Genomic DNA, 11,445 nt, shown 5'->3' on the forward strand with positions numbered 1-11,445 from the left:
ACTACCTCTGCAGATGACGAAGACATTGATGAAATGTATGATGAGATAAAAGGAGTTATTCAGATAGTGAAGCGAGAGGAAAATTTAATAGTCATGGGGGACTGGAATTCGATAGTAGGAAAAGGAAGAAAAGGAAATGGAGTGGGTGAGTAAGGAATGGGGGTAAGGAATGACAGAACAAGCCGCCTGGTAGAATCCTGCACAGAGCATAACTTAATCATAGAAGGTTGTGTATATGGAAGACGCCTGGAGATATTCGAAGGTTTCAGATAGACTATATAATGGTAAAACAGAGATTTCGGAACCAGGTTTTAAATTGTAAGACATTTCCAGGGGTAGATGTGGACTCTGATCACAATCTATTGGTTATGACCTGTAGATTAAAACTGAAGAAACTGCAAAAAGGTGGAAATTTAAGGAGATGGGACATGGATAAACTGAAAGAACCAGAGGTTTTACTGCGTTTCAGGAAGAGCATAAGGGAACAATTGACAGGAATGGGGGAAAGAAATACAGTAGAAGAAGAATAGGTAGCTTTGAGGGATGAAATAGTGAGGGCAGCAGAGGATCAATTAGGTAAAAAGATGGGGGCTAGTAGAAATCCTTGGGTAACAGAAGATATATTGAATTTACTTGAGGAAAGGAGAAAATATAAAAATGTAGTAAATGAAGCAGGCAAAAAGGAATACAAACGTCTCAAAAATGAGATCAACAGGAAGTGCAAAATGGCTAAGCAGGGATCACTAGAGGACAAATGTAAGGATGTAGAGGCATATCTCACTAGGGGTAAGATAGATACTGCCTACAGGAAAAGTAAAAAGACTTTTGGAGAAAAGAGAACCACTTGCATGAGTATCAAGAGCTCAGATGGAAACCCAGTTCGAAGCAAATAAGAGAAAGAAGAAAGATGGTAGAAGTATATAAAAGGAATGTACAGGGGTGACATACTTGAGGACAATATTATGGAAATCAAAGAGAATGTAGATGAAAATGAAATAGGAGATATGATACTGGGTGAAGAGTTTGACAGCACTGAAAGACCTAAGCTGAAACAAGGTCCCAGGAGTAGACAACGTTCCATTAGAACTACTGAGAGCCTTGGGAGAGCCAGTCCTGACAAAACTCTACCATCTGGTGAGCAAGATGTATGAGACAGGCGAAATACCCTCAGACTTCAAGAAGAATATAATAATTCCAATCCCAAAGAAAGCAGGTGTTGACAGACGTGAAATTTACCGAACTATCAGCTTAATAAGCCATGGCTGCAAAATACTAACACGAATTCTTTACAGACGAATGGAAAAATTGGTAGAAGCCGACATCGGGGAAAATCAGTTGGGATTCCGTAGAAATGTTGGAACACGTGAGGCAGTACAGACCCTACGACTTATCTTAGAAAACAGATTAAGGAAAGGCAAACCTAAGTTTCTAGCATTTGTAGACTTAGAGAAAGCTTTTGACATCAATGACTGGAATACTCTCTTTCAAATTCTGAAGATGACAGGGGTAAAATACAGGAAGCGAAAGGCTATTTACATTTTATACAGAAACCAGATGGCAGTTATAAGAGTTGAGGGGCATGAAAGGGAAGCAGTGGTTGGGAAGGGAGTGAGACAGGGTTGTAGCCTGCCTCCGATGTTATTCAATCTGTATATTGAGCAAGCACTAAAGGAAACAAAAGAAAAATTCGGAGCAGGAATTAAAATCCATGGAGAAGAAATAAAAACATTGTGATTCGCCGATGACACTGTAATTATGTCAGAGACAGCAAAGGACTTGGAAGAGCAGCTGAACGGAATGGACAGTGTCTTGAAAGGAGGATATGCGATGAACATCAACAAAAGCAAAACAAGGATAATGGAATGTAGTTGAATTAAGTCGGGTGATCCTGAGGGAATTAGATTAGGAAATGAGACACACAAAGTAGTAGATGAGTTTTGCTATTTGGGGAGCAAAATAACTGATGATGGCCGAAGTAGAGAGGATATAAAATGTAGACTGGCAATGGCAAGGAAACCGTTTCTGAAGAAGAGAAATTGTTTCTGCAAGTATTTTTATGGAGTGAAGCCATGTAGTGAAGTGTAACATGGACGATAAATAGTTTGGACAAGAAAAGAATAGAAGCTTTTGCTACAGAAGAATGCTGAAGATTTGATCGGTAGATCACATAACTAATGAGGAGGTACTGAATAGAATTGAGGAGAAGAGAAATTTGTGGCACAACTGGACTAGAGGAAGGGATTGGTTGGTAGGACATGTTCGGAGGCATCAACGGATCACCAATTTAGTACCGGAGGGCAGTGTGGAGGGTAAAAATCGTAGAGGGAGACCAAGAGATAAATACACTAAGTAGATTCAGAAGGATGTAGGTTGAAGTACATACTGGGAGATGAAGAAGCTCGCACAGGATAGAGTAACATGGAGAGCTGCCTCAAACCAGTCTCTGGACTGAAGACCACAACAACAACAATATTCCTGAACGGGATTCTTTGTTTCTGGAATTTGATCATTATGGCCACAAACGCCATTTATTAGAGGGTTAACGTCTATTTCATACATGGTAATAGGATTTAAAAATAAATTATCTATCATTTTTGTGTTATGTCCTATTTGTGTTGAGAATGTTGTGTGAGACAAACCAACATCAAAAAGTTCCAGTGCCCAGTCAATAATACTCAAGATCAATCAATATTGAAAATGTAACATACACTTGACTTTCTGTTAAGAATTGTAGGGATTTTACACTGTCAGAACAGCTGTGTTATATGTTTCCTATTTATCACCAATGCACAGCATTCAATTAAATGTTCACTGCAGTACTCTCTTAACTCTATGGCTTGGGGCTTTATGCTACTTTTTGGGTATGCTGCACTCTCCCATTCATTATATACACATCAAAAAAAGTTTTGCATCACCTCGGTTCCGAGAGTTCCAGAACCTGTACAGAAAACTGGAATAGAGATCAACATAAACATAATTTCCGCCCTTTTGATTGCTCATGAAAACTACGCATTGCATGTTGTACCACCAAATTTGCGAGACCTTTAGAGGTGGTGGTCCAGATAGCTGTACACACCGGTGCCTCTAACACCCAGTAGCACATCCTCTTGCATTGATGCATGCCTGTATTCGTCGTGGCACACTATCCAGAAGTTCATCAAGGCACTGTTGGCCAAGATTATCCCACTCCTCAACAGTGATTTGGTGTAGATCGCTCAGAGTCATCCATAAACAGCCCTTTTCAATCCATCCCAGGCATGTTCGACAGGGTTCATGTCTGAGGAACACGCTGGCCACTCTAGTTGAGCGATGTCGTTATCCTGAAGGAAGTCATTCGTAAGATGTGCACGGTGGGGGCACAATTTGTTGTCCATGAAGACGAAAACCTCGCCAATATGCAGCTGATATGGTTGCACTATCAGTCAGAGGATGGCATTCACATATCGTGCAGCCATTACGGTGTCTTCCATGACCACCAGCACTGTACGTCGGCCTACATAATGTCACCCAAAATCAGCAGGAAATCTCCACATTGCTGCACTTGCTGGACAGTGACCCCAAATACGTCTTTGAAGACTGACTGGTTGAAGGCATTGCTACACTCGTCAGTGAAGAGAACGTGATGCCAATCCCGAGCGGTCAATTCCGCATGTTGTTGGGTCCATTTGCACTACATTGCATGGTGTTGCAGTTGCAAAGATGGACCTCGCCATGGACGTTGGGAGTGAAGTTGCGCATCATGCAGCCCCAACGTCCTGTGGCTACACGAAAAGCATTACTCAACATGGTGGCGTTGCTGTCAGTATTCCTCCAAGCCATAATCCGTAGGTAGCAGTCATCCACTGCAGTAATAGCCCACGCCTGGACACTTTTCTTGTTGATAGCTTTTCCTGGCACAAAGTAACAATGTGGTTTTACTGCCTAAGATTGGTTGAACTACACACAACATGAGCTGTGTACCTCTTTCCAGGTGGAATTACTGGATCTGATCGGCTGTCAGACCCCCTCCATCTAATAGGCACTGCTCATGCATGGTTGTTTACATCTTGGTGCGGATTTAGTGACATCGATGAATAGTCAGAGGGACTGTGTCTGTAATACAATATTGACAGTCAACATCTATCTTCAGGAGTTCTGGGAACCGTGCTGATGGAAAACTTTTTTTGATGTGTCTATTATTACTATAATAATGTAATACTAACTAGGAACCCTCTGGTGCAACTGCTTCATTTGTATGATTTTCAAATAATATTCTGTTCTGCATAACACATCTGTAGAAATATTCTTTGATTTTTCTGTTTCCTGTAATAGTAAGAAGCTACTCTTTCTTACATAACAGGCTTCTTACATTTAAATGAAGAAGTCCAAATTTATTTCAATGTTCACTCTCTGTGCTGCTCAAACTGTTTGACCTCAGTATTTGCTGCAGTGACCTACAACAGACTCAAACTAGTGACATTAGTCTGTAATCCTGTGTCTCAATTTTTTCATTCCTTCTGTAAACAGGAGTGTCCACTTTTTCTGTCACATGACTATTTGTAGAGAGAGAGAGAGAGAGAGAGAGAGAGAGAGAGAGAGAGAGAGAGAGAGAGAGAGAGAGAGAGAGAGAAAGAGAGTCTAAATAAATAGGCTAATAAATGGGCTAATTCAATGTAAACTCAAATAGGAGTCCTCTCAGGTCCTGGTGACTTCTACGTTTGAACAGTTTTATTTGTTTTTCAATACTGAGTATGATTATTCCAGTGTTTCCAGTGTGCTTCATTTGTGAGTGCATGTAGGGGTAATTCCCCACATGTGAAAATAAAAATGTGGAATTTAATATTTCAGCTTTCTTTCTGTTTTATTCTGTATCAACAAGACTGACACATAACAAATTGGACATAAGGTTGATATCCATTCACTGCCTTTGCTGTTTGTCAACAATAAATTAAGACCCTTTTTACTCACACAGCCAATGATGAAAAAATCAGCACTAGTTGGAAAACAGTCATTTTTCTCTGAGCACTGAAAGTATTTCTTCATGTGTCAGCTCTGCTTCCATGTTAGTATAAAACACAGGTAATGGTGCCAACATGGCATGAAAGAGTCTCCGCAGCATTCCCTTCATCTCTCCTTTCCTCTCAGGAAGTCTAATGTAGGAGCAAGGCACACCTGCTGCAGTTCCTGACAGCCACTCCATGAAGGTTCAACATATTATGAACAAACAGTACATACGACAATTTCCTAGAACCTCTTGATACATGTCTTGATAGACCCTGAGTATAAATATCTCTGTAGGGTTCATATGAATGCATGAACTGCTATTAAGTGTTCCATATCAGTTTCAATACAATCATTGTTGCAATGGAGTATAACAATCCATCTTTTTACCATTCTAAGAATGGTCCATTAACATGCTAACTGCTGTGTGGCCACCGCAGACCACAGCAAGCAGCTCTGCTGCATTACAGTCTGCCTCGTGACAGACGAGTCAAACCATGGCAGGCCTTTTTCTGTCATTTATTACTTCACTTGCTGCATATTTATCTAAAGTGTCATTTTTTATGTGTTTGAACTGTAACCTCAATTTTTCTATTTCTTGATCTGCAACTAACACTCTCACATTTTCTTTTAATTAGGTTGTTAGTGACTATCAGCTATACAAAACAAATACTCTCTCCAAAATTTCTTGAGTAATATTGTCTTTTGTGGCCAGTGTCACTGTAACAGCATCATGTTAGCTAACCCCTGTCTCTTCGCTAACACTTCCAAATATAAGGTCTGTTTGTAGCCAGAATGTCTACAATATTACTTTTGCATGTGGATTGTCAGATTCATTGTTCCAGGCAGTTGTCTGGTAATGTATTCAGTACTACTTATCAAGACAGTCTGTACTTAAAATTGGCAATGCACACATAACTGCCACTCAACACTAGGAAAGGTAAAGTCATTCACTACTACTGATACCACTCAGGTATTTCTGTGCTATCGTGATGTGATATTTCGAAATAACTTTGCAACCAGTATGTCTGAATCTGGTGGCCCTTACAAATGTGTGATTACTAATTTAACTCCACTCATATTATTACTCTTGCTCATTTGAGTTTCCACTTGTATTCATTTTGAGCCTCACTAACTCTACGGTTTCTACTTGTTGCTCAAACACTGCACTTCCTAAAAAGTCTAATTTATCTTTCCAAGATACATTCCATCGGTTTCTCTGACAGCATATTTCTGCATGGGGATCTCAAGCCTATGACACTTTCATTCTACCATCAGTAGCAGTTTTCTATGTACACCACACACCTGACTTATCCACATTGAGCTTATACAACTCCATCTGTTACCATACCTTGAGGAATCTACAGCATAGTTCATTACAGAATTGACTATGTCTCTTGTGTACACCTTCAACTGAGCTCCAGGTCACAGGAAACCAATCAGTTCTCAGAATTTTGCTGCAAACTGATATCTGTGCTCAGGTCACACAAATGATGATAGTTGTTCTAACCACTTTTGCCAGCCTTGGAAAAAAAGTTGAGAATGGTCTCAAATCCCAGGCAGTAGATGGAGATGTCAATATGAAATACATTATGCAGCTGATACAGTGTTACTTTTCATTTGCTTTTAAGGCGGGCTCTGATTTCAGCCTCCACAGGCCTTTCGTCACATACTCATCCTTATACTCCTCTCTTTTTATGTAGGATATGTTCTCATATTCTCATTCCTCCACTCTCCTACTTTTCAATGGAGGTGTCACTAAATTGACACTTACTGGATCTGCCCATGTACTCTTAAATGTTATGCCACAACTTCAGAACTGAAAATATTTCTGCAAAATCAAACTTACTATTATGAAGCAGGACAAGGGCTTGAAACCCAGCCCAAAAATTTCTTTTATTCCCTATTTTCATATCCATGACTCATCACTTTATCTTGAAGTTGGGCAGTGGTTGATACCCTAACTACTGCTTAAGTGTCTGTACTGTTACCAGCATTTGTTATGATTTTATGACTGTGTCTATGAACTTGTAGTTTCTTCTCCTGTTCTAATCACTTGTTGCTTAACGTATTCTATTTCTGTTTCATAGCTCAGGTCATTTGGGCCCTGTATTGTAGCAGTAAACCTTCAGTTTAGTACTTCAAATGTCCATCTACTAAACACTTTCATTAAGTTACAGCCTGGGTCACCATTGATACTTCTGTATTTATGAAAATTACAATAAATTTCAGCTGTTGTATACTTTCCCCATCAGTCTCCTAAAGTACATCGTCTCACTCCCTTAAAAAAACATGTTTGCTGTAATGGTGGGAGTTAACTGCAAAATTTAAGAATTTTCCCTCTGTTTCTTTCTTCAAACTACACTCTCCAATAATTCTCCCAACTCCTCCCCTAGTAAAGCAACAGTTCTCTCTACCACTGTCAGGGGGAAGGGGAAATCATGGATATTTTGAACACTCTTTTTCATACTGTCACATAACGAAACAGTGCCACCAAAATGTGAGCAGTCACTAGAAAAGACAGCATTGCCAGCAGCTCAAATTAGACCCATTTAGAAACATTCTACAATGAGTTTGTTTTGACATCACCACCAAGGGAGATGTGTGATGGATGTTAGTGACTGGCATGCTGGAAAAACAATCCACTGAAGTGACACAGATCTGAGGTTAAATCTGGAATAGTCCACTGTGAAACAAGTAAGTTGTCAATGTCTTCATTAGCAGTGCATATATACCTGATGGTTATAATTTAAGTTTCAGTATTCTGAGTGTGGGGCTGTATACACCTGCAGGACGCTGAAACATCGTAGGTATGTTCATTAATTGGTATGCCCATGAAGTACGCTCGAAAAAATAATAGTTCCACTTCCTGGCACCATGTGAAAATATGCCACTATAAGTGGGTAGAGTATGAAATATTTTCTGTTTTGATGTCAGTATGCTGTTTGTCGCTTGGTGACATGTGTTCATTTCTTTTGTGTCGTGACTGTTGGTGTAAAGTGTTACGAAGGTTGAAGTTTTTGTATGAAATGCAATGGCTTTTGATAAGAAAGACCCTGTACTGCTGGTAAAGTTGTTTTATCAGAATGGCAGCAACAACAACACTACAATGCAGGAATATAGCCAACAGGAACAGTTGCAAAGAGGCCTCATCTCAGTAAATGGGCTGAAGAATATGATCAAGAAATCTGAAGAACCAGGTCAATTAAGTGGTGCAGCAGGGAGAGGGAGGAAGCCTATTTCCCTGGCAGTTGTTGATAAATTGCTGTGGCTACAGTTGACTGTGCAGCACAAGCCTCAAATTCTGCAGCCAGTGCTCAAGGTGTCTTAAGGGATTTCTCTCCCCTGGTCACAAATACTTTACAGATGAATGAAAAAACTTGTAGAAGTCAACCTTGGAGAAAACCAGTTGGGATTCCGTACAAATGTTGGAACATGTGTGGCAATACTGACCCTAGAACTTATCTTAGAAGATAGGTTAAGGAAAGGCAAATCTAAGTTTCTAGCATTTACAGACATAGAGGAAGCTTTTGACAGTGTTGACTGGAACACTCTCTTTCCCATTCTGAAGGTGGCAAGGGTAAAATACAGGGAGCAAAAGGCTATTTACAATTTGTACAGAAATCAGATGGCAGTTACAAGAGCTGAGGGACATGAAAGGGAAACAGTGGTTGGGAAGGGAGTGAGACAGGGTTGTAGCCTATCCTGGATGTTATTCGATCTGTTTATATTTAGCAAGCAGTAAAGGCACAAAAGAAATAGGAATTAAAATCCACGGAGAAGAAATAAAAACTTTGAGGTTTGCTGACAACATTGAAATTCTGTCAGAGATAGCAAATGACCTGGAAGAGAAGTTGAATGGAACGGACAGTATCTTGAAAGAAGGATATAAGATGAATATCAAACAAGAAAAACAAGGATGATGGAATGCAGTCAAATTAAATCGGGTGATGCTGAGGGATTGAGATTAGGAAACAAAACACTTAAAAGTAGTAGATGTGTTTTGCTATTTGGGGAGGAAAATAATTGATGACAGTCAAAGTAGAGAGGATATAAAATGTAGACTGGCAATGGCAATGAAAGTGTTTCTGATGAAGAGAAATTTGTTGACTGGAAGTCGTTTCTGAATGTTTTTGTATGGAGTTTAGCCATGTATGGAAGTGAAACATGGATGATTAAATAGTTTGGACAAGAAGGGAATAAAAACTTTCAAAATGTGGTGCTACAGATGAATGCTGAAGATTAGATGGGTAGATCATGTAACTAATGAGGAGGTACTGAATAGAATAGGGGAGAAGAGAAATTTGTGGCACAACTTGACTAGAAAAAGGGATCGGTTGTTATTACATGTTCTGAGGCATCAAGGGATCAACAATTTAATATTGGGGGGGGGGGAGTGTGGAGGGTAAAAATTGTAGAGCGAGACACGAGATGAATACACTAAGCAGATTCGGAAGGATGTAGGTTGCAATAGGTACTGGGAGATGAAGAAGCTTGCACACGATAAAGTAGCATGGAGAGCTGCATCAAACCAGTCTTTGGTCTGAAGACAACAACATAATATTCTGCCTTCTTAATATAAAATCCTTCAAAAAAAGGAAATTGAAAAAGGCATACGTCTATAGCAAGTTACACAGTGAAAATTGAGTGACTATTCCACTGTGTAGGCTACTATCTCAAAACAAAACTTACTGAGACTAAAACTGGATCTGTAACTAAAGGTGACTAGTTTATGTGCATTTCTGTAAAAATAGTTCAAGTGTATTCTTACCAAATAATCACATAATATTAATACTCTTCCATTCGTTTGTGTTCCACAGATTTCTTTATGAAGAAATAGTTTCTGAGATGTGGAAATAGTTCAGATCGACGCTGCTACAAATGCCGTCAGAGCCCGTGCAAGAACCAATTGTTTTGTGACTTAATGATTAGGCCTACTGTAATCTCCCTTTAAATTTTGAGCAACCATTTCTGTTGTGTCATTCACTTTGCCTCATGTGTTACACATGGATTCAATTTCACTCACCTATTCACAGTAGCTGTTACACCAGGATTTCAAGCAGTGCATGGAACTACACGGCATGCAATAATCCACACCTAAAGACGTACCCCACTAGATGCTCTCCATCATCATCATTATTATCTGACAGGAAATCAACAAGTAATATGCTTATTTTCTAACGTGGTATTTCCTGACAACTTTTCTTTGCAACTTATAAAATTAAAAAAAAAAAAAAAAAAAAAAGCGCGCGTTTTACTTGATTTCTAGAGCGCATGCGACATTGCAGATTTAACAAAAATGACCTCTTGTTAAGACTTCTCTGCAATTTACCCGATCCTAAGTCAGTGCCAGAATATCTCTAGGCTAAATCATTTTTCAATATCAACGTATGCGTTTTGGGCACCCGTTTCGTGTTTCTAGTCCCATGAATTATTAAGATGTGCAAATGAATCATACTTCGTAATTGCGAGCAACATATTATATTCGCTAATTTGTAGTTAAAAACAACAGCTATCCTAAGTTCTCCTGGCGGCATATCGTAACACAATGACAGTACGTAGCACTTGCGTAAAAAACTGTTGAACTTCACTAAACAGCATTTCGTAAATGTGTTGCCTTTAAGTACAGCTGGTCCCAAATTAGGCTTTTGCATGCTCAAACACACAGGGCGTTGAATAATGTCACAATGTCAATTCAAAGCATAAACGTCATTAACAATCAGTGAACACAAGTTCGTTCCGACAACAGATTTCATTTACAACATAGTAGAGAACAAACTAATTAAGAACAACTGCATAGAATCAAAGAAAATCATTAATTCACACTGTACACATTAAAAAAAAGGAACTGGGGTTTCTGTTTATATTATTGGTTTGAATTCCGTAAGAAATAAATTGTTGACCGGCAATCTAGATTGAAAAAGCCGACTTGTATTACGTCGTAATACAAGCTTCACGTTCCGTAACAGTACGAATCTCACGAATTCGTACTCACAGTATTATTGTCAGGATGTTACAATACCAAACCACTGGTTTACAACCATTCCCGCTTTGGCTCTTCACTGCGTTTACAACGCTTACTTTCGTTGGCATGGTAACCTTCCAAAGGCAATAAACTCACAGCTGTAGTCTAGGGGCAGCAAACCTTAGTGCCAATCGATTTTGCTCGGCCTGCCTGCGGTCTGCTGCTGTAGCGCTTCCAGGTGACAGACAGAGTAAGCTTACACATTCGCAAAGGACAAGGAGCTACTAGATCCACTCCATGCGAAATACAAAACTGTATGTTAATCATCGAGGTTGCTTATGCCCTTTTTAGGACCCAGTTTACCATAATGAAGTACTTAACAAAACATATTCTTCAAAAATATTTCCCACGCCTAAAAGCTTGGGTAAGTTTTACGAGAAATTTTTCACAAGAAAAGTGTTCCAGCTCTTATTATCTTAATTAAGTAATATACACGTTTC

General features: G+C 39.3%; 1 protein-coding gene across 2 annotated transcripts in view; it reads right to left on the minus strand.

Annotated features, from left to right (window-relative positions):
• The window catches only part of LOC126278379 (tetratricopeptide repeat protein 21B-like), a 268,639-nt gene extending 257,508 nt beyond the window's left edge, over positions 1-11,131 (minus strand). Inside the window, exon 1 of one of the 2 annotated variants that reach the window (XM_049978456.1) lies at positions 10,976-11,063. The gene's annotated coding sequence lies outside the window, so the exon portion shown is untranslated. Of the gene's footprint in view, positions 1-10,975 lie in introns of both variants that reach the window. The other variant, XM_049978457.1, reaches the window with a different exon arrangement.
• Between the last annotated feature and the right edge of the window lie 314 nt (positions 11,132-11,445).

Source organism: Schistocerca gregaria, chromosome 6, assembly GCF_023897955.1.
Source record: "Schistocerca gregaria isolate iqSchGreg1 chromosome 6, iqSchGreg1.2, whole genome shotgun sequence".
In the NCBI taxonomy this organism is placed as follows: domain Eukaryota; kingdom Metazoa; phylum Arthropoda; class Insecta; order Orthoptera; family Acrididae; genus Schistocerca; species Schistocerca gregaria.